The sequence below is a fragment of the Bufo gargarizans genome, chromosome 5 (genome assembly GCF_014858855.1).
Source record: "Bufo gargarizans isolate SCDJY-AF-19 chromosome 5, ASM1485885v1, whole genome shotgun sequence".
Classification (NCBI taxonomy): domain Eukaryota; kingdom Metazoa; phylum Chordata; class Amphibia; order Anura; family Bufonidae; genus Bufo; species Bufo gargarizans.
Genome location: NC_058084.1, coordinates 291660405 through 291685489, shown reverse-complemented (window position 1 = coordinate 291685489; position 25085 = coordinate 291660405).

The following is a 25085-nucleotide window of genomic DNA, read 5'->3' as shown; positions in this document are numbered from 1 at the left end:
AATAGATAGTAATACCTACAAAAATAGTTATTACTTTAAATTCTACATATGTCTACTTCATGCTTGGATCATTTTGTGATCCATTTTATTTTTTGGGGACGTTACAAGGCTTAGGCTGCTTTCACACTTGCGTTCGGGGTTCCGCTTGTGAGTTCCGTTTGAAGGCTCTCACAAGCAGCCCCGTACTGCCACAATGCATTCAGAGTGGATGCTGATCCGCTCAGAATGCATCAGTATGGCTCCGCTTGGCCTCCGTTCCGCTCAGCAGGCTGACACCCGAACGCAGCTTGCAGCGTTTTGGTGTCCGTCTGGCCGTGCGGAGCCAAACGGATCCGTCTAGACTTACAATGCAAGTCAATGGGGACGGATCCGTTTGACGTTGACACAATATGGTGCAATTGCAAACGGATCCGTCCCCCATTGACTTTCAATGTAAAGTCAGGAGTCCCTATTAATATACCATCGGATCGGAGTTTTCTCCAATCCGATGGTATATTTTAACTTGAAGCCTCCCCATCACCATGGGAACGCCTCTATGTTAGAATATACCATCAGATTTGAGTTAGATCGTAAAAAAACTCAGATCCGACAGTATATTCTAACACAGAGGCTTTTCACATAGTGATGGGGACGCTTCAAGTTAGAATTTACTGAGAACTGTGTACATGACTGCCCCCTGCTGCCTGGCAGCACCCAATCTCTTACAGGGGGCTGTGATCCGCACAATTAACCCCTCAGGTGCCGCACCTGAGGGGTTAATTGTGTGGATCTCAGCCCCCTGATCAAGTGCTGCCAGGCAGCAGGGGCCAGACCCCCCTCCCTCCCCAGTATTAAATTCATTGGTGGCCAGTGTTGCCCCCCCTTCATCCCTCCCCAGTATTAAATTAATTGGTGGCCAGTGCAGACCCCCTCCCTCCCCTGTATTAAATTCATTGGTGGCCAGTGTGGCCCCCCCCCCTCTCCCCCCCTAATTAAAATCACCCCCCCAATCATTGGTGGCAGCGGAGAGTTCCGAATTTTAGAAGCATTATACTTACGTGCGCTGTCTGTGGCCGGCGCTCCTCCTACTGGTAAGTGACAGGTCTGTGCTATAAGCAATGTGCTGCACAGACCTGTCACTTACCAGTAAGAGGAGCGCCCGGCCGGCCACAGACATCGCAGGTAAGTATAATGCTTCTAAAATTGCTAAGTAACCATGGCAGCCAGAACTGCAGTAGCGTCCTGGTTGCCATGGTTACCAATCGGGGCCCCAGCGATTAAACTGGGACACCGATCGGAACTCTCCGCTGCCACCAATGATGGGGGGAGTGATTTTAATTAGGGGGTGGAAAGGGGGGGCCGCACTGGCCACCAATGAATTTAATTTAATAGTAGGGAGGGACGGAGAGGGGCTGCACTGGCCAACAATGAATTTAATACTTGGGAGGGAGGGAGGGGGGGTCACGATGTGAAAACTCAGATCTAAAAAAGATGTTATGCAGACGGATCCGTTCTGAATGGATGCAAGCGTTTGCATTCTAGGTGCGGATCTGTCTGTTCAGATACCAGACGGATCCGCACCGAACGCAAGTGTGAAAGTAGCCTTAGAAGTTTAGAAGCAAATCTTAAAAATTTTCTGAAATTTTCAAAAACCCACTTTTTCAGGACCAGTTCAGGTCTGAAGTCACTTTGTGAGGCTAACATAATAGAAACCACCCAAAAATGACCCAATTTTACAAACTACACACCTCAAGGTATTCAAAACTTATTTTACAAACGTTGTTAACCCTTTAGGTGTTCCACAAGAATTAATAGAAAAAAAGAGATAAAATTGCACTTTTTGGCATATTTTCAATTTTAACATTTTTTTCCAGTTACAAAGCAAGGGTTAACAGCCAAACAAAACTCAATATTTATGGCCCTGATTCTGTAGTTTACAGAAACACCCCATATGTGGTTGTAAACCGCTGTACGGGCACAAGGCATGGCGCAGAAGAAAAGGAATGCCATATGGTTTTTGGAAGGCAGATTTTGCTGGACTGGTTTTTTGACACCATGTCCCATTTGAAGCCCCCCTGATACACCCCTAAAGTAGAAACGCCAAATAAGTGACCCCATTTTATAAACTATGGGATAGAGTGGAAGTTTTGTTGGTACTATTTTAGGCTACATATGATTTTTGGTTGCTCTATATTACACTTTTTATGAGGTAACAAGAAATAGCTGTTTTAGCACTGTTTTTATTTTTTGTTATTTACATCTGACAGGTTAGATCATGTGGTATTTTTATAGAGCAGGTTGTCACGGACACAACAATACCAAATATGACAACTTATTTGGTTGTTTGTTTCAGTTTTACATAACAAAGTTAAAAAAAAACATAACAAAAAAATAAAATAAAGATTCTTAGTGTCTCCACATTTTTTGGGCGACTGTCTTGCGTAGGGGCTAATTTTTTTCGGGGTGAGATGACAGCTTTATTGGCACTATTTTGGGGTGCGTATGACTTGTTAATCGCTTGCTATTACACTTTTTGTGATGTAAGGTGAAAAAACAATGGCTTTTTTTTACACTGTTTTTATTATCATTTTTTTACGGTGTTCACCTGAGGGGTTAGGTCATGTGATATTTTAATAGAGCAGGTTCTTACGGATGCGGCAATACCTAATAAGTCTACTTTTTTTTTATTTATGTAATTTTTACACAATAATAGTTTTGAAACAAAAAAAAAATAATCATGTTTAGTGTCTCCATATTCTGAGAGCCATAGTTTTTTTTCAGTTTTTGGGTGATTATCTTAGATAGGATCTCATTTTTTGCGGGATGAGATGACGGTTTGATTGGCACTATTTTGGGTTGCGTATGACTTTTTGATCTCTTGCTATTACACTTTTTGTGATTTAAGATGACCAAAAATGGTTTTCTTACACCGTGTTTTTTTATCTACGATGTTTACCTGAGGGATTAGGTCATGTGATATTTTTATAGAGAAGGCATGGCGCAGAAGAAAAGGAATGCCATATGGTTTTTGGAAGGCAGATTTTGCTGGACTGGTTTTTTGACACCATATCCCATTTGAAGCCCCCCTGATACACCCCTAAAGTAGAAACGCCAAATAAGTGACCCCATTTTATAAACTATGGGATAAAGTGGAAGTTTTGTTGGTACTATTTTAGGGTACATATGATTTTTGGTTGCTCTATATTACACTTTTTATGAGGTAACAAGAAATAGCTGTTTTAGCACTGTTTTTATTTTTTGTTATTTACATCTGACAGGTTAGATCATGTGGTATTTTTATAGAGCAGGTTGTCACGGACACAACAATACCAAATATGACAACTTATGTGGTTGTTTGTTTCAGTTTTACATAACAAAGTTAAAAAAAAACATAACAAAAAAATAAAATAAAGATTCTTAGTGTCTCCACATTTTTTGGGCGACTGTCTTGCGTAGGGGCTAATTTTTTTCGGGGTGAGATGACAGCTTTATTGGCACTATTTTGGGGTGCGTATGACTTGTTAATCGCTTGCTATTACACTTTTTGTGATGTAAGGTGAAAAAACAATGGCTTTTTTTTACACTGTTTTTATTATCATTTTTTTACGGTGTTCACCTGAGGGGTTAGGTCATGTGATATTTTAATAGAGCAGGTTCTTACGGATGCGGCAATACCTAATAAGTCTACTTTTTTTTTATTTATGTAATTTTTACACAATAATAGTTTTGAAACAAAAAAAAAATAATCATGTTTAGTGTCTCCATATTCTGAGAGCCATAGTTTTTTTTCAGTTTTTGGGTGATTATCTTAGATAGGATCTCATTTTTTGCGGGATGAGATGACGGTTTGATTGGCACTATTTTGGGTTGCGTATGACTTTTTGATCTCTTGCTATTACACTTTTTGTGATTTAAGATGACCAAAAATGGTTTTCTTACACCGTGTTTTTTTATCTACGATGTTTACCTGAGGGATTAGGTCATGTGATATTTTTATAGAGAAGGCATGGCGCAGAAGAAAAGGAATGCCATATGGTTTTTGGAAGGCAGATTTTGCTGGACTGGTTTTTTGACACCATATCCCATTTGAAGCCCCCCTGATACACCCCTAAAGTAGAAACGCCAAATAAGTGACCCCATTTTATAAACTATGGGATAAAGTGGAAGTTTTGTTGGTACTATTTTAGGGTACATATGATTTTTGGTTGCTCTATATTACACTTTTTATGAGGTAACAAGAAATAGCTGTTTTAGCACTGTTTTTATTTTTTGTTATTTACATCTGACAGGTTAGATCATGTGGTATTTTTATAGAGCAGGTTGTCACGGACACAACAATACCAAATATGACAACTTATGTGGTTGTTTGTTTCAGTTTTACATAACAAAGTTAAAAAAAAAACATAACAAAAAAATAAAATAAAGATTCTTAGTGTCTCCACATTTTTTGGGCGACTGTCTTGCGTAGGGGCTAATTTTTATCGGGGTGAGATGACAGCTTTATTGGCACTATTTTGGGGTGCGTATGACTTGTTAATCGCTTGCTATTACACTTTTTGTGATGTAAGGTGAAAAAACAATGGCTTTTTTTACACTGTTTTTATTATCATTTTTTTACGGTGTTCACCTGAGGGGTTAGGTCATGTGATATTTTAATAGAGCAGGTTCTTACGGATGCGGCAATACCTAATAAGTCTACTTTTTTTTATTTATGTAAGTTTTACACAATAATAGTTTTGAAACCCAAAAAAAAAGAATCATGTTTAGTGTCTCCATATTCTGAGAGCCATAGTTTTTTTCAGTTTTTGGGTGATTATCTTAGATAGGATCTCATTTTTTGCGGGATGAGATGACGGTTTGATTGGCACTATTTTGGGGTGCGTATGACTTTTTGATCTCTTGCTATTACACTTTTTGTGATTTAAGATGACCAAAAATGGTTTTCTTACACCGTGTTTTTTTATCTACGATGTTTACCTGACGGATTAGGTCATGTGATATTTTTATAGAGAAGGTTCTTACGGACACGACAATACCTAATATGTCTACTTTTCTTTTTTTCCAAATTTTTTCCCTTTTTTTTTTTCTGGGGAAAATTATGTTTCTTTTTTTTACTTGGAACTTTTAATTTTTTTGGGGGGGGACTTTATTTTTTCAACTTTTTTTTACTTAATGTTTTGTCCCACTTTTGGCAAATTTTGTGTTGCAATTATTATATGATTTGACCTTATAGATTTTACCATTTGCCTTAGATTCAAGGGACTTGTTCACATTCATATGATCACAGCAAATACATCTCATATGGCCACACTTATAGCTGCCCTTGCACATAAGCCACATGGGTTTGGTAGTGAGGCGGTCCTGGAATAGACTGGGACTAATCATCTGCCCTAAGGTAGGAGCGTTACGAGCCACACATCTAATACCCTGTGATGCCAAATCTGTCCACTTTTTATCATAGCTTGATACCGGAAAATGTTGTTTTACAGATATTCCTATATTCCTCACTGTTTTTAGTTTAAAAAGGTTATTACACTATCTGCAGATTGATTCATATGAACTCTCTTTTTTTGTGTTGTTTGAAAAACTAAAGTATTTCGAACCAAGGAAATGCACACTTTTTTGCTACCCTGTAGTGTCTGAGGGGCATATGACCTCTTATTCAGTCTGCTACCAATACCATCCACCTCCTGCAAAAACGCATCAGCTCTAATCATTTCTCCTTTAGGTATGTTGTGCATTACATGTGGGGGATGGCAGGAGGTAGCCAACAGTATGGTATTACCCGCTGTCTCTTTCCTAAAAGTAGATGTATGAACACAGAAACCCGCTGCATCACCCCCCAGGCAAAGGTCCAAAAATTTCATGGTTCTGCAGTTTATGATGCAGACTGAATGATAAAGACTCTAAACACTGATTAAGGTATTGGGCGAACGGGAGGTATGTCTGCTACATCACCAGACCAGACAATTAGCAGGTCGTTGATGTAGCGTCCATACCACTGAATATCCAGGAAAAAGGGGTTTGAATCAATGAAGAGAAAGTTTCTCTCCCACCATGCCAAAAAAATAATGGCTATGGAATGGAGGGAGAGAACTTAGCCTCCATCGACACACCTGATACCTGCAGGAAAAAAAAGCAATAATTGAACATAATAAAATGATGTTTAAGCAAAAAATCCACTACAACCAAAATAAATTCATGTAATTCCGGAGTGTAATTGCTATAGACTCCAAGAAACCATTGCAAAGCCACTAACGCAAGATTGTGTGGTATGTTGGTATGCAAATACACCATGTCAGCTGCAACCCATGTATAATGACTATGCCATTTAAATTTAATAAAGGATTGAAGAACTGACCTGGTGTCCCTGAGATAACCGGGAATGTGGGGAACTAAAGGCTGGAGTAAAGAATCCACCCACTCAGATGCCCAACTTATGTCCCCTAGATAGAATCTGCAAAAATTTGTCCTGGAACTGGGGGAGGGGGTTGTGGTTCAAAGTAGTATAGACTTGTATATAAAACTATCCATTACCACAACCCCCCCCCCCCCCGCCCCCACTTATTTGCTTCCTTTATTACCAAATCTGACCTTCTTATTTATGTCTGCAATGCCCTAAATTCTCTAGAAGACATAGTGTTTTGTTTACTCTTTTTATTTGTGTCAGTACACACTGACTCTAGCTCCATATTCCCTAACTAAATTTTGTCATGCAGCAAACATAGATCTTTTTCAATCAAATCCTGAAAGCGATCCAGAGCAGGAGACCTAGAGTGCAAGGGATAAAAATCCCTATTGGAGGTTTTAAAAGAAAACACAGTATTGATCTATGCACTGTTCCCCTGTTCCAAACTCATCTCCTGAAGATGACACACACGTGCCAATTTCTCAAAGCCCATCAAACTTTGTAGTACAGGTTTTAGCATTGCATTGGTTTCTGCATGATGATGTATAGACGTTTATTTAGAAGGTTATTGAGGATATAGAAAGACTGCCTGTGTTTACTAACTTTTTTTCGTAATCTGTCTAGCCCTGAAATGGAGGCCCTTCTAGGTCTTGAAAATGTCACCTCAATAGTCATCAAACCGGACGATAAGGGGGGAACCTTATACTTATGGGGTGCATTCAATATAGACAGATGTGTGAATGTCTGCTGAGCGATCGGGAGTGCTACTGTATTTTGTCATCAGACCCTACAGATATGTTCCTTGGAGAGCTTGTATCAATTCTGGATGATGGCCTCACTAGGGGTGTTTTCAGTGAGGTGGAATACCGTTTTCTGAGGCCAAGTTCACCCCAGACAGCCACCTTTTACGGATTACCAAAGATCCATAAGGGGCTATCCCCCCTTCAGGGTCACCCAATAGTGTCTAGGGTGGACTCGATTGCCCAAAATAGCAGTATATACATTGATCGGGTTTTGAAGGGGTTTGTATATCGGCCCTCCCCTCCTATATTTGAGATTCAACAGACTTTTTAAGAAAGATCGAGACTATCAATATAAAACCAACATGCTCATTGGCGAGCATTGATGTGGAATCTCTGTATACCTTCATCCCCCATTCCAAGAGACTGATGGCAGTAGCAGAGTTCCTGACTATGAGAGCAGTTATCTAAAGTACCCACAATTAATTTGTGTTGACTCTCCTTGAATTTGTCCTTACGCATAATTTTTTCTTATTTGACTTGCTGTTCTTCCGCCAGCTCAGAGGGACCACAATGGGAAGCCCCTGTGCTCCGGCGTATGGAAATCTCTTCCTGGGCTGGTTGGAGGACAAGGTGGTCTTTCCTGAAGTGCAAGTATGGTGGTGTGACAAGCTTGTTTTTTGGACTTGTTATATAGATGATGTCTTTGTGATATGGAATGGTGACTCTAAAGAGTTTGAATTGTTTGTTAAACAGCTCAATGTGAATAAGTTAGGTCTATCATTCACCTTTTATCCAGATACTTTAACATGCTTGGATGTCAAAGTCACCAAAGAGGAAGACAGACTTGTCACAACCTTCTTCAGAAAGGCCAACACAACAAATAATCTCCTTCATTGGGATAGTCATCATCCCATGAATTTGAAAAAAAGGGATACCCTGGGGCCATTACTTGAGGATGAGGAGAAACTGTTCGGATAAGGAAAGTTTTCATCACAAATCCAGGAGACTTCAAAATCGGTTTAGGTTGAGAGGGTATCCCCAACATGTTCTTAGAAGGGCTTTTCAGAGTGCGTAAACATGAGAACGCAAAACCCTTTTAGTCCCTAAGAGGCCTGATGCCAAAGGGGGTGACATCATCAGGATCATTTCCACCTATGATGTTGAGAATTTGAAAGTAAGAGCAGCCCTTGATAAATACTGGGCAATCCTTTTAATGGATCCGGATGTGAATGATATACTTTTACCTCACCCAAGTATCACCTTCAGACGGGGTAGGTCTCTGTGTGACCGGTTGGTCCACAGTAATTTTTCATGCCCGGTTCAGGTAGGGACATGGTTAGATAGGAAACCACTCGGCACTTTCCGTTGTGGGTCATGCTCTGCCTGTCATATTCTGAGAAATATGAAGTTCAATATCTGTTCAGTTAGGCTCCATTCACACGTCCGCAATGTGTTTTGCGGATACACGGAGACACGGATCCGCAAAACACGGAAAGCGGCAATGTGCGTTTCGCATTTTGCGGACCGCACATTGCCGACATGATAGAATATGCCTGTTCTTGTCCGCAATTGCGGACAAGAATAGGACATGTTCTATTTTTTTGCGGAAACGGAAGCACGGATGCGGAAGTGCGGATCCGCAAATGTGGATGCGGACAGCACATTCCGTCCCCATAGAGAATGAATGGGTCCGCACCCTTTCCGCAAAATTGCGGAAAAGATGCGGACCCATTTTGCGGACGTGTGAATGGAGCCTTACAAATAAAAGATATGATGTAAGGGATTTTGTGAATTGCAGAAGCAAGGGGGTTGTGTACCTCTGTCAGTGCTCTTGCCCCCTGGACTATGTGGGGAAGAAATTCTGGGAATTTCTCTGACGCATTCTAGAACACATAAATGACATCAAGAAAAAGAAAAACACCCCGGTAGCTAACGTTATCTGGGAACATCATGATGGGGATTTGAACTCACTGACGTTCTAAGCATTAGAACTGGTGAGACCTTCTGCCAGAAAAGGTGACTGGGATAGTAGAATCCTACAAAAAGAAACATAATGGATATATGTACAGGTTTCAATCCCAATCACCCAGGGGACTAAATGAGAGACTCACTTTTTCCTGCTTTATTTGACCCACTGTTATCACACACCTATGGTCAGTCTCTTGTCTATGTTTAGTGACCCAACTCCTATGTGTGAAGGAAACAATTATCGACACAAGAAGTGTCATGTGATTATTTAATAAACGGTTTGATATCTGTACGTTTTTCTTGGAAATATCTCATAATATCTTCTATAGTAGTAACGGCTGTCTGTCATTGGAGCACTCACAAATTAATTTACCACATTGGATATGTGTGGTCTTTTTCCACCATGTATGTCGGTTATGCAATATCCATACACAGTGAGAACTATGATATCTTCCCCTCGTACAGTGGATTTGATTTAGCATGTACCATCTCTATATCATGTGAAATGATGTGTTTCTTTTAAACAGCCATATTTTACAAGTATCCTCCCTCTTCTTGCATTCTGAGGGAACTGGGTTACAAATTACTTATCTTATGTTTATTGAAGTTGAGTAATATAGAACCCCCTTCAACTTCTGGCTGATATATCTGGTGATGTGGTGTATGAGGGGTTAATCTGTATATGTTGCCCAGTTTACGCCATGCCCTTATGTATTACCAGGCACCTTGCGTTCCACATCGTATATGGGTGGAACTCACGGCCATTGCAGATGCGATCACGTGAGTCTATCAGGTGATCGCAGTTTGTCTGAGAGTATTGCGGGATCTCGCTGTGTAATATGAGACCCTGCATGCCAATGGGGCTGGTTGCTCTGTCACCTGTGCGGATGTGTTCCACATGTTGAAAGCGTGGAGGGCAGTCTTATCATCTGTTTTACCTAATGTGGGCGAGGACATGGAAAGGAGTTAGGTGGATGGTATGCCCAATAGCGGTATGAACTTGTTCTTGGTGTGCAAGTGCTATGTTGAAAAGCATTTAGTGGCTTATATCTTTTCAATATACGCAGTTCATTTCTGCAGTTATATATGTTGAAAGTGTACAGAAAGAAAAAAAAAATGCACTTCACTGGTGCAGTTATTTGTGGCAAAAGCATTTAGTAGCCTATTTCAGTACAGAAAGAAAAAAATATACGCACTTCACTGGTGCACTTATTTGTGGCAAAAGCGTTTACTGGCCTATTTTATTTTAGAAAGAAAAAAAATCTACGCACTTCACTGGTGCAGTTATTTGTAGCAAAAGCGTTTAGTAGGCTATTTCAGTACAGAAATAAAAATATATATACACTTCACTGGTGCATTTATTTCTGCTAAAAGCGTTTACTGGCCAATTTCAGTACAAAAAGAAAAATATATTCTCAGTTCACTTCTGCAGTTATATGTGTTTAAAGCGTACAGAAAGAAAAAAAATATGGACACTCACTGGTGCACTCATTTGTGACAAAAGCATTTAGTGACCTATTTCATATAAGAAGGAAAAAATATATACACAGTTCACTTCTGCAGTTATATATGTTGAAAGAGTACAGAAAGAAAAAAATATATACGCACTTCACTGGTGCCGTTATTTGTGGCAAAAGCGTTTAGTGGCCTATTTCAGTACAAAAAGAAAAAAAATATACGCACTTCACTGGTGCACTTATTTGTGGCAAAAGCGTTTAGTAGCCTATTTCATTTTAGAAAGAAAAAAATATATGCACTTCACTGGTGCAGTTATTTGTAGCAAAAACGTTTAGTGGGCTATTTCAGTACAGAAATAAAAATATATATGCACTTCACTAGTGCATTTATTTCTGCTAAAAGCGTTTACTGGCCTATTTCAGTACAAAAAGAAAAATATATTCTCAGTTCACTTCTGCAGTTATATGTGTTTAAAGCGTACAGAAAGAAAAAAATATGGACACTTACTGGTGCACTTATTTGTGGCAAAAGCATTTAGTGGCCTATTTCATTATAGAAAGAAAAAATATATACACACTTAACTGGTGCAGTTATTTGTGGAAAAAGCATTTAGTGGACTATTTCAGTACAGAAAGAAAAAAATATATGCACTTCACTGGTGCACTTATTTGTGGCAAAAGTGTTTGGTATTTTGATGCTGCTGCTACTAAAATCTCCACACTATGTCACTTTACCACTCTGTGGTATCCTCCTGATGCTGCTGCTGCTACTGCCATCTCCAAACTATGTAACCTTGCCACTCTGGGGTATCCTCCTGATGCTGCTTCTGCTGATACTGCCATCTCCTTACTACATGTATGTTATCTTGCCACTCTGTGGTATCCTGATGCTGCTGCTGCTACTGCCATCTCCACACTTGGTCACCTTGCCACTCTGTAGTATCCTCCTGATGCTACTGCTGCTGCTACTACTACCATCTCTACACTTGGTCACCTTGCCACTCTGTGGTATCCTCCTGACGTTTCTGCTGCTGCTACTGCACTATGTCATCTTGCCACTATGTGGCACCCTGATGCTGCTTCTGCTGCTACTGCCATCTCCTTACTACATGTATGTTATCTTGCCACTCTGTGGTATCCTGATGCTGCTGCTGCTGCCATCTTCACGCTATCTCAACTTGCCACTCTGTGGTATTTTGATGCTGCTGCTGCTACTGCCATCTCCACACTATGTCACCTTGCCACTCTCTGGTCTCCTCCTGATGCTGCTGCTGCACCTACTGCCATTTCCACACTATGTCACATTGCCACTCTGTGGTATGCTGATGCTGCTTCTGCTGTTACTGCAATCTTCACACAACACATATGTTATGTTGCCACTCTGTGGTGTCCTGCTGCTGCTACTGCCATCTCCACACTATGTCATCTTGCTACGCTGTGGTATCCAGGTTTTGCTGCTGCCATCTCCAAACTATGTCACCTTGCCACTCTGTGGTATGCTGAAGCTGCTGCTACTGCCATCTCGACAATATGTCACCTTGCCACTCTGTGTAATCCTGATGCTGCTGCTGCTACTGCCATTTCCACACTATGTCAACTTGCCACTCTATGGTATCCTGATGCTGCTGCTACTGAAATCTCCAAACTATGTCACTTTTCCACCCTGTGGTATCCTTCTGCTGCTGCTGCTACTGCCTTCTCCAAACTATGTCACCTTGCCACTCTGTGGTATCCTGGTTTTGCTGCTGCCATCTCCAAACCATGTCACCTTGCCACTCTGTGGTATGCTGAAGCTGCTGCTAATGCCATCTCCACACTATTTCACCTTGGCACTTTGTGGCATGCTTCTGCTGCTGTGACTGCCATCTCCACACTATGTCACCTTGCCACTCTGTAGTATCCTCCTGATGCTACTGCTGCTGCTACTGCCATCTCTACACTATGTCATCTTGCCACTATGTGGCACGCTGATGCTGCTGCTGCTTCTACTGCCATATCCACACTATGTCATCTTGCCATGCTGTGGTATCCTCCTGATGCTGCTGCTACAACTGCCATCTCGACATTATGTCACCTTGCCACTCTATGGGATCCTAATGCTGCTACTTCCATCTCCATACTATGTCCACTTGCCACTCTGTGGAATCCTGATGCTGCTGATACTGTCATCTCCACATTATGTCACCTTACCACTCTGTGGCATCCTCCTGATGCTGCTGCTGCTACTGCCATCCCCACACTATGTCATCCGGCCACTCTGTAGTATCCTGATGCTGCTGCTGTCGCCACCTCCATACTTGGTCATTGTGTCACTCTGTGGCCTCCTCCTGATGCTGCTGCTGCCGCCACCTCCACACTTTGTCGTTGGGCCACTCTGTGGTCTCCTCATGCTGCTGCCAACTCAAGTCTCTGTCATTGTGCCACTCAGTGGCCTCCTCATACTGCTGACACCTCCTCACTTGGTCGTGGTACCACTCTGTGGACTCCTCATGCTGCTGCCACCTCCACAATCTCTCATTGTAGTACTAGTCTGGCCTCCTCACTCTGCTGACACCTCCACACTTTGTCATCATGCCACTCTGTGGCCTCCTCATGCTGATGAAACCTCCACAATCTCTCATCGTTGTACTACTCTGTGCCCTCCTAATGCTGCCGCCACCTCCAGGCTCAGTTATTGTGCCACTCGGTGGCCTCCTCCTGATGTAGCTGCTGCCACCACCTCCAGACTCGGTCATTGGGCCACTCTGTTGTCTACTGATGCTGCTAAAACATCAAAGTAAGCAGCACTACATACCCCACATTAGGGAAATGTCCAATTCATCTGGTACTGACAATTATGGTCCAGACTTGGCTCTCACAGGTCTAGATCCAGGCTAGGGGTCCCTTGGAATAATATTACTTGGAAAAATCTGCAGCACTCCTCAGTTTTGATAGAAAACTCAAGTGACTTTATTTAATAATGCAGAATACAATTGCAACATTTCGACTATAGTAAGTCTTTATCAAGCAGTGCAATAATGGACAATATCATCCTTATATAACCCTAAATACAATGTGATAGGTGCCTCCCCCCTAAGGGGGTGTGTTCACTCAATTACCCACAACTAAACACATCCCTTAGATAATATGCCTTAGCACACTATGCATACTCACACAGGTGACGATCCATGTGTTCACAGGGTGCTTCCCACCCGCCATGAGGACTCATCCAGCATGTTCCTACCATAATTACAGAAACGGTCGGTTCGGCGTACTGCTAGTTCAACTGCGCATGCGCCATCCATCATGTGAACATAATAAGATTGCATGACAGGAGCAATCCACCATTTAGAATTCAATCTTCGAGTGATGTAAGCTGTTGAGACCCAAAGAAGCTTCGGAGATTATCCACTAGGAATCCAACACGTCACTGTAACCTAGTGACTCAAGCTGTTATCATGCACTATGCAGTTTTTAAAGAGACATAATTATCTCTATGATGGTCAAATTGCATATAAAGTTATATAGAATATAAGACAAGATCCTGATAAACCTGGAGACCCCTGGGTATATTTAATATATAAAAAAGCCAACCTAAAGCCGGGGGGTTAACAACTAGTGCATATTTCACAGAGGGGGTCAATGGCTAAACGCAGGAAGTCAGACACCGTTTCAGCACTAAAAAACCCTTAAGGGTGAGATCAGTATTAGAGTGACCCCCAATACTGTTTTGGGCTTCCAGAGGACATACTAGGACCTCCCAAAATTACAGGATCATCATTTAGATGACCCAGTCCCCAGGGAGGTCCGAGTGTTCATTCATCCCATGGTATATCCTAGGTCTGGGAGCACCCTTCAAGATGGTCCCATTCTGCCTAGGAAACACCACGGGGGCCATTCACTCTACTCATATGTGGGAAGATCTGACAGTCCCCAAATTCAAGGGTCTCTCCAAAAATCCGTCCCCACATGAGTACCAACGGGTCATGTGTACGTTTATCCCTTAACTTCTCAGGGTACATTATTGCCACTACGACCCATACATTCAACACCAATACTGGTCGGCCTGCATTAATACCAAAAACGAAATCACCCTCATCCCTCCGGTAGCAATATACCCAAAGGGATTTTCCTTGTTAGTCAGGAAGGGAATCCTAGAGCTTCCTATCTGTATTGAAAACAAAAAGGGGGGGGGGGAATTCACTAGTATGTTGCACAAGGGAACAAGAGCATGTTCGATTGTGCAGGAGATTGCCCGTCGAGTCCTCATGGCAGGTGTGAAGCACCCTGTGAACACATGATCGTCCCCTGTGTGACTAGGCATAGTGTGCTAAGGCATATTATCTAAGGGATGTGTTTAGTTGTGGGTAATTGAGTGAACACACCCCCTTAGGGGGGAGGCACCTATCACATTGTATTTAGGGTTATATAAGGAAGACATTGTTCATTATTGCACTACTTGATAAAGACGTATTATAGTCGAAACGTCGCAAATGTATGCTGCTTTATTAAATAAAGTCACTGGAATCAAAATGGAGGAGTGCTGCAGATTTTTCCAAGTACTACTAAAGCTGCTGACACCTCCAGACTCTATCATTGTGTCACTCGGTAACCTCCTCATACTGCTGTCAACTTCATACATGGTCATTGTACCTCTCTGTGGCTTCCTTATACTGCTGCCAACTCCAGACTCGGTCATTGTGCCACTCAGTAGCCTCCTCCTACTGCTGCCAACTCCAGACTCTGTCAGTGTGCCACTCTGTGGCATCCTTATGCTGCTACCGCCTTCAGACTCAATTGTGCCACTTTGTGGCCTCTTCATGCTGCTGCCACCTCCACAATCTCTTGTCGTTGTGCTACTCTGGCCTCCTTATGCTGCTGACAGCTCCACAATTTGTCTTCGTGTCACTCTGTGGCCTCCTCATTCCGCTGACACTTCCACAATCTCTCATCGTCGTGCTACTCTGTTGCCTCCTGATGCTGCCGCCACCTCCGCCACTCTGTCATCTCTTAATGCTGCTGCCTACTCCAGACTCTGTCATTGTGCCACTCGGTAACCTCCTCATACTGCTGCCAACTCCAGACTTGGTCATTGTATTACTCGGTGGCCTCCTTATACTGCTGCCAACTCCAGACTCAGTCATTGTGCCACTCAGTGGCCTCCTCATGCTGCTGCCACCTCTACAATCTCTCTTTGTCATGCTACTCTGGCCTCCACATGCTGCTGACACCTCCACACTTTGTCTTCATGCAACTCTGTGGCCTCCTCATGCTGCTGACACCTCTACAATCTCTCTTTGTCATGCTACTCTGTGGCCTCCTGATGCTGCCGCCACCTCCGCAATCTTTTGTTGTCGTGCCACTCTGTGGCCTCCTGATGCTGCCGCCACCTCCAGTCTCTGTCATTAGGCCACTCTATGGTCTCCTCATGCTGCTTCCACTTCACCACTATGTCATAAGTCCACTCTGTGGACTTCTCATGCTGTTTCCACCCTCTCCACTTCATGACTGGGCCACTATTTTGCCTTTTAGCCTGGCTGACACCATGATTTATTTTACCTTCCTTCTAATCTTTCAGAAGGAAGGAAAAATGAGACACACAACGGATCCTTTCTGTGTAGCAGCTGTAAGGCCTGTATGGTCCCATCAGAATTGGCTTATGATTTGGTAGCCAAAAGCAGGAGTGGGTACAAAACACAGAAGACATTCAAATATTCCATTCACATGTCATCTCTGTTTTAGATCCACTCCTGCTTTTTTTTGGCATTAGCAATACTGATGGATATTCTGACCGAGTGAAAGAGTATTCTCCACAGACAGGATCCGTTTTTTGTGGATTATTGTTCTGACGGATCAGAGGAAGGGAAAATGAATCAGTGACGTCAACACACCATCTTCACTCTGTCTGGTGGGGGCTCTACTTGTATACTTGTTTAATAGTTCAGGTTTTATAGACATCTATGTGGAATCAGCTGGCGATGGTGTAAAATGAGTGTGCTTCTTCTTGGCGCTAATGACGACCTGCAAAGCTGAGTTCATATTTGAGTTATTTGGTCAGTTTTGGCCCCATGACTGCCCTAATAAGTGAAATGTGCAGTGATTCGACACCTGTCATCTGCATGTCATACGGACTCACAGTATTATTTCACTACCAAAGCAGACTCCCTATGCATGTTACTGCAAGGCAAAGTGTTCTCTACCACTACAAAGGCTCTTAGCAGCCAGGAAATAGCAGTTTTTTTACGTAATTTGTTGCAAATAAATTCGGATCAAACCACATTTTTGCAGAAAAATTAAATTTTTGAAAAATTTGCTCATCTCTCATCATGACTTACTGAAAATGTTCCAATACTTTATTCTGTTCTGCAGTGTAAATAACATTGCGTTGCAGATTTTATATATGAGAATCTCTCCATTCAATTCAATGGTAACAACAAAATCTGCACGATAATTCCCACCAAAAAATGTTCAACTTTGTAGAAATCTGCACCTGCAGATTTTCTTGCGGAAATTTCCACCATATGTGAAGGCACCCTGACACTGCAGCTAGTCACTGACCTCAGTGGTTACATGCTAATCAACATATGCTAAATCCAGTGATTTCCTGCAGTGTTTCTGGGCTGGTCTGGTACATCATCACTCCATGTAAAGACTGGTTAGAGACTTGTTTCATTTCTTCACCAATTAGACAACTTGTTTAACATTATTTTTTTCAAATCTGCATAATAATAAGACTCCTACCCATGTCTTACAGCCAGCCACAGAAAAGCAAGGAGTAGACACATCGGAGCAATATATGAAAGGAGTCTATGTTTAAAGACAGGATCCAAGGAGAGCACATGTTTCATATTTTTTAGCATTTTCTATGTATAGTGTTCCTGTAAGTGCTTTATAGAGCCTTTTCTTTCCAATGTGAACTGGATTTCCTCTTTAAAGATTGCAAACATTCCCTAAAGATCTGAATATCAAATTTCAATATATATCAAATGAATATTTGTAATGATATGATTCACCACTACTTTGGAACCCTTACAAAATATTATTGTCATGAGTATTTTTATATTAAACTATTGTTGTGCAATTTCATATTATAGACTTTGACAAATTATCCGTTTAGTGTCAAACTTTTTCCTTCTGCGTCTTTCAAAAAAATCTTTTTAGGATTTTTTTTCCAAAATAAGCAAAAGTGTCTGTCATTTTTCAAACTGTGTGCTTGAAAAGTGAAGGTGTTTTTGCTAAACATTTTTATTTTATATCTTTCATATTACAGAAGTTTGATTTATAACAACATCAAGTTTTAGTTTAAGTTTCTTTTCTTATGAGCTACAGGCATTTTACTGCATGACAACCTTTATGTTGCTCAATTTGGGAACTGTGAGAAGCAGGGAGCTTTCTTGTTATTTATTTCCTAAAAAAGTGTTATTCTCTTCTGTCTCTATACAAACAGCTTGTTTTCACCTAAATACAATTGCCGCCCATCAAATTTAAAGGAGTTTTCTGGGTTACAAATATTGATGACCTGCCTCCAGTATAGGTAATCAATATCACATTGGTGAGGTCCCTTAAAATAAGTCATCAATATCAGATTGGTGGGATTCTGACAGATTGCTGCTCTGTCCATTGTGTTTTTTTTTTTGCATGGGGAGCAGCTGCTGCGAACAGCCGAACAGGGGAGGTGCCAAGTGTCTGAAACCCACCAATCTGATATCCTGAGGATAGATCACCAGTATCTAGAGCCAAGAAATCCCCTTTAAAATACACTATTTAACATTTATTTATTTGAAGCTCATGCTGCCATGATGGCTACTGATGGAACTGTTTGTGACATCATGGTATACTGTCTACAGTTTTCAGTAAGGCTACATGTATACCTACTAATCTATTCTAATGGTTAATTCATACAGTCTGAAATGATGTATCAGAGACATATACTGTACCAAATCAGAATTGACCATGGGAAACATGCATGCAAGTACATGCATATTTTACCATGGATTTACTGACAAATTGATTAGTAAAACAACAATCATAGCAAAAACCTTGACTTGACATGTATTAGCATGCTGTTTTTTTTGTTTTGTTTTTTGCAGTTTAGGCATGTTGTGGTAATGTGGTACCATTCTAAAGCATGAAAATACACCCCAAATTATGTATGAATGAGAACAAGCACGACACTCAACAAATACAAATTCCAACTTATATTCAAGCCCTTTTTTTAAAACATCTTCAAGAAGTATACAAAAATGTAAAAGTTGTCTTATAGCCAGAGAGAGGCTTTTTTCCAAATGCACATTTACTGTATAAAAAGTTGTCACATATTTCTAGATAGATAGTAGAGAATGTTAAGGGGAAATTTGCTTATATTAATGTGCATGGAAAGGTTAAAGAGGTTATCCAACATGTAAAGCATGCGCCCCAAAACCCGGGCCCCTCATATAGATGATACTTACCCTGCTCCCCGGCACCTGCGTAGCTCCTGCATACGTCTGGGGGGTGGGAGGGGCAGTCATCAGCAGACTGTGACAGGGATGACCCTCCCTATCAATGCAGGTGGGAGCATGGTTCACGCGTTGGATACCCCTTTAATTTAGTGGTTTAGCCACTTTAAGGCTGTTTTCACAACAGTTAGCAGATACTGTACTAAAACTGGTGCCTAGCAAAGATCTGAACTAGATCACATTCCTACGTTTTGACGGATGTACTTCATACATGCCTGTTCTGTGCCCATCACTAAGGGTATAAATATGCCCTGCATATCAGAGAGTGTTTGCTTTAAACAAGACCTCTTTTGAACATGCTACCCTGTCTCTTTATTATCCATGTTGGGCACTACCAAATGCTTACCAATATATGGCCGACAAATGCTATTTCATCACTTGATATGATATAACTGGTGCTATATCTAAATATCTTTTATATCACTGTTATTATTCCGTAAATCATATAGTCACTTAGCCATTGTTTATGCCAATTTATTCTCGTATCCCAGAATCAACAGTAAAAATTGTATGACATATTTGTGTATTTTCTAAATTTAGTGTTTCTTTACAAATTAAATGTGCTAATTAACACAGAGAAAAAAAAAATGCTAGAACATGAGAATTATTTTTCTTAGGGCTGAATCATGTCCTTACACATTTTAAAGCTGATCACAATTTATAATTACAATGCATTTACTGTAGTTGAGGTTGACACAAACATAAAAGCTACATTTTATTTAATTTGTTGGATTGCTGTTGCATATCTCCACATTCTGTAATTTTCAATTCTCTAAATGGTCCTCAACATGTATCCACCATGTGGCTACAAGTTGAAAGGATATGAGTGTATTCATTCTGCAGTTTAGGTAGCAACTGATTGCTTAAATGTACATGTTTAAAGTATAAACATAACGATCAGAGACATATTCACCTAAAGGCATAATTGGCCTGTGACTGTAGGCTCACTGGGAGATGTTATCTGTTAAAGGGTACAGTACACATTCATATATAAATGGCATTCATTTTTATGTTGATTTGCCATCAATGTACTGTGAGATTAAGAGGGAGGCACCAAGGAGGGCCAAGGGTAATAGCTGTAATACACCTAGTGATAGTCAAGTGTAATCAGGATATTGCTAACTGTTTGTAGGAATGCTTATTATTGATGATCTGCCTGTGTAATACTGCCGCCGATTACCTGATGAACGAGCAATGGCTCGGTCATTGGTTAATCACAATCTTTAAGCAAATTAAAAATTCATAATTTGCAGGTAGCGATGGTGCTGTCTAATCAAGGTCTGCTGCCGGCAAATAATATGGGAAGGAGCGATGGCATTAGTGATCTCTCCTCCTCATACTATGGAGGAGATTGGAGCATGTAATAGCAGTGGTCTCCTCCACTGACGAGCAGGCAATTGTCGGGAAGGAATGCTTCATTTCCGACAATCATCAGCTGCATCTGCAGGCATAATACCAGCCCTAGTCTGAAAAGGGTAATATATACAGTGGAAATATCATCACAATTTTCTATTATACAAAGAAATGTTCTTTAAATCTAATCCTAAGCTTCTAAAGGTATAGTAAAGAAGCACCTATGGAACCAGCCTTCACTATCATAGAAGGCTCTAAAATACAAATAATTCAAATATCATTCTGATAAGACTTCTGAGAAAGCCGGAGCCCATACATTTGAATACTGTACAGAGACAAATCTCTGTGGAGTATTCAAGCAAAGTTTTGAGTGAAGCGATTTCGGATCTAGCATGTGAAGCTTGCATTGTTTATCACTAGTCCTCACCTCATTGCCACTTTCATAAGACTGTGATATGTCATTGTGGGCTCCTTGGCCCCCTTCCGATTCCCTGCTCTGCATTTGCCCCATGTGCCTCTTTTGCTACCACAGCCCCTACTACCACCACCATGTCTACAAGTGCCATTACTACTACTACTATTACTACTGACTGAAAAGCTGATGCTGCTTCTGCTGTTACTATTCACATTATGACTCTTGGATAATGAGGCCTGGGTCTTCTATTTTATACTCTTTCATTTTCCAGACATTATCTTTTGAAGGCTATACATGAAAAGTCAAGGGTATTCTAAATGAAAAGCCACAGGTTTGGTATACTGTACACACAGTTTTGAACAGTACTAGCACAATTGCAAGTGTGTTTTCTATCAGTTGAAGACAGAGGCACAATAAAATGTCCCTCACCTTCTACAAACACACAGCACACTGCTATTGACAATTTAATTTGAGGAAAATGCAGTGTTGGTGGTGACATTTCTTTGAACCATGTATGCATTTAAAAACACTGGTTTTAAAACACATGAAGCAATGCAATAATGCATCTGCCTACCACCAATATAGTGATGCAGTGTTGACAGTGACATTTCTTTGAACTATATAATTTTTATTTAATATAACTTATAGTATAACTATAAAACACACACACTATAAAACACATATGCAAAAATGTGTTTGCCAACCACCAATAAAACAATCTAGTATTGTTGGTGAAATTTCTATGAATTATGTTGTTTGCTTTTAATATCACCAGTTCAAGAATTACATTTTTGTTCTATAAAAGACACAGTGCAATGCAATAATGTATCCACCTACCACCAATATAACAGTGCAGTTATGGTGACTAGAGATGAGCAAAGTTTTTTTATAAATTCCATTTGGCTGAATCTTACAAAAGTTTTTGCTTTGTGACGAATTACTTCATCATGAAGCACATTTCTTTGTAAGTAGTGGTCAAAAGGATGGGGAACGGCGAATGTGCCTCTAGTCATTGAACTATTCAAAGGCCGCATTAATTGCTGATCATGAATATTAAGGCCTTTCAGGGGTTAATCAGTTAAAAAAAATAAAAAAAAATTGTTCTTACCATATCTGTTTCAGCTTGAAGAGACCACCACGGCCATCATGCCTGAAGATCCAGTGTGAAATCTGCAAGCAAGATAGGCCGTAGCGGCTCAAATGGATGAGGTGAGTATGATTTTGTTTAATTTTAGGGAAAATTGATTTGTTACCACGAAGCACGAGGAAATTTTGGCTTTGCGACAAATCAAATTTTCACTAAAATTTGCATCCAAGTCCAGTTTAGATACTTCAATTTACTCAATACTATTTGTGACATTTCCTTGAACTTTGCATTTAATATTACTGGTATAAAAATGCAGTTATTGCCGTAAAATGCTTTTGCTATCATGCAATGTGTTTTACCCCTTAGTGAACAGCCTGTTTTGGGCCTTACTGATCAGTTTTTTACATAGTTTAAAAAAAATAAAATCATTGTCCACTTCCAAGAGCTATTTTATTTTTTATTTTTCATTCTACTCTGAGCAAAAATATAAATGCAACACTTTCGGTTTCTACATACACAAAAGAATAGTGATGAGCGAGCATGCTCGGCCGAATACCTGTTCGGCTCGAGCATCGCTATGCTCAGCACATGGTAATACTTTATCGAGTACCACGTGCTCTAGCGCCATGCTTGAGTCTCCTCCCCGCACGTTTTGCGGTTGCTAAGCAGCCAATAAACGTGCAGGTAAGTACTGCCATCACTGTAATGCCAGTTGCCTGTTGACTGCTGGCATTACAGTGATTGGCTGGCCAGAATGCATCGTGCTTGGATCAGTCAAAGTCAGGAAGAGCAGAGGGTAGAAAGGGAAAGGCAGTGTAGGGAGAGAAATTCTCAGATATTATTTGAAGAAAGCTTTTCAAAGACCTAAAAGTCCTTTTAACCCCTGAAGGACCGGGCTCATTTTCACCTTAAGGACCAGGCCATTTTTTGCTATTCTGCACACTTTATGTGGTGATAATTTTAAAACGCTTTGACTTAACCAAGCCATTCTGAGATTGTTTTTTGTCACATATTGTACTTCATGACACTGGTAAAATGGAGTAAAAAAAAAATCATTTTTATTTGTAAGAAAAATACCACATTTACCAAAAATTTTGAAAAATTAGCAAATTTTCAAGTTTCAATTTCTCTACTTCTATAATACATAGTAGTACCAAAAAATTGTTGCTACTTTAAATTCCCCATATGTCTAATTTATGTTTGGATCATTTTGGGAATTACATTTTATTTTTTGGGGGGACTTTACAAGGCTTAGAAGTTTAGAAGCAAATCTGGAAATTTTTTCAGAAATTTACAAAAACCCACTTTTTAAGGACCAGTTCAGGTCTGAAGTCACTTTGTGAAGCTTACATACACCCCTCAAGGTATTCAAAACTGATTTTACAAACGTTTTTAACCCTTTAGGTTTTCCACAAGAGTTAATGGCAAATGGAGATAAAATTTAAATTTATTGGCAAATTTTCCATTTTAATCAATTTTAATCCAGTAACAAAGCAAGGGTTAACAGCCAAACAAAACTCAATATTTATTGCCCTGATTCTGCAGTTTGCATAAACACCCCATATATATTTGTAAACTACTGTACTGGCACACAGTAGGGCGTAGAGGGAAAGGAGCACTGTGTGGTTTTTGAAAGGCAGATTTTGCTGGACTGGTTTATTTACACCATGTCCCATTTGAAGCCCCCCTGATGCACCCCTAGAGTAGAAACTCCATAAAAGTGACCCCATCTAAGAAACTATACCCCTCCAGGTATTCAATATGGATTTTTACAAACTTTGTTAACCCCTTAGGTGTTCCACAAGAGTTATTGGCAAATGGAGAGGAAATTTCAGAATTTCAATTTTAGGACACATTTTCCATTTTAATCAATTTTTTCCAGTAACAAAGCAAGGGTTAACAGCCAAACAAAACTCAATATTTATTGCCCTGATTCTGTAGTTTGCAGAAACACCCCATATGTGGTTATAAACTACTGTACGGGCAAACAGTAGGGCATAGAGGGAAAGAAGCACAGTGTGGTTTTTGGAAGGCAGATTTTTCTGAACTGGTTTATTTACACCATATCCCATTTGAAGCCCCCCTGATGCACCCGTAGAGTAGAAACTCCATAAAAGTGACCCCATTTTGGAAACTATGGGATAAGGTGGCAGTTTTGTTGGGACTATTTTTTAGGGTACATATGGGTTTTGGTTGCTCTATATTACATTTTTGTGAGGCAAGGTTAGCAAAAATAGAAATTCTGAAATTTCAACTCCATTTGCCATAAACTGTTGAGGAACACCTAAAGGGTTAATAAAGTTTGTAGAATCCGTTTTTAATACCTTGAGGGGTGTAGTTTCTTAGACGGGGTCACTTTTATGGAGTTTCTACTCTAGGGGTGCATCAGGGGTTCTTCAAATGGGACATGGTGCCAAAAAAAGGCCATCAAAATCTGATTTCAAGAAACCATACGGCGTTCCTTTCCTTCTGCGCCCTGCCGTTTGGTCATACAGCAGTTTACCACTACATATGGGGTGTTTCTGTAAACTGCAGAATCAGGGTAATAAATATTAAGTTTTGTTTTCTGTTACCCTTGCTTTGTTACTGGAAAAATAAATGGATACAAATTTGCCCAAAAATAGCTTGTTCATTTTTTTTACCGTGTTCATCTGAGGGGTTAGGTCATGGTGTATTTTTATAGAGCAGATTCTTACAGACGTGGCAATACCAAATTTTTACATTTATTTAGATTTTACACTATATTATCCTTTTATAAACAAAACAAATAAAAATAGTATCTTCATAGTCTAAGAGTCCATCTTTTTTTAAAGTTTTTAGCCGATTATCTTAGGTAGGGGCTCATTTTTTGTGGGATGAGAGGACAGTTTTATTGGCACTATTTTGGGGGGCATATGACTTTTTGATTGCTTGCTATTTTACTTTTTGTGATGTAAGGAGAATTTTTTTTTTTGCACAGTTTTTATTTTATTTTTTTGACTGTGTTCATCTGAGGGGTTAGGTCATGGGGTATTTTTTCGATTGTCAGTGGCTAAATGGAATTAAAATTGGGGAAGAGGATTATGAATTTAGTACTCCATGTTAGTGTGGTTCTCCCTAAAGCAACCATCAATACAGAGGCCCGGATAATCGGGGCACATTTCACACTGAGTGGTGGTGTCTTTCTGTATCCCCCTCCTGTTAGTCTGCACTTTTTT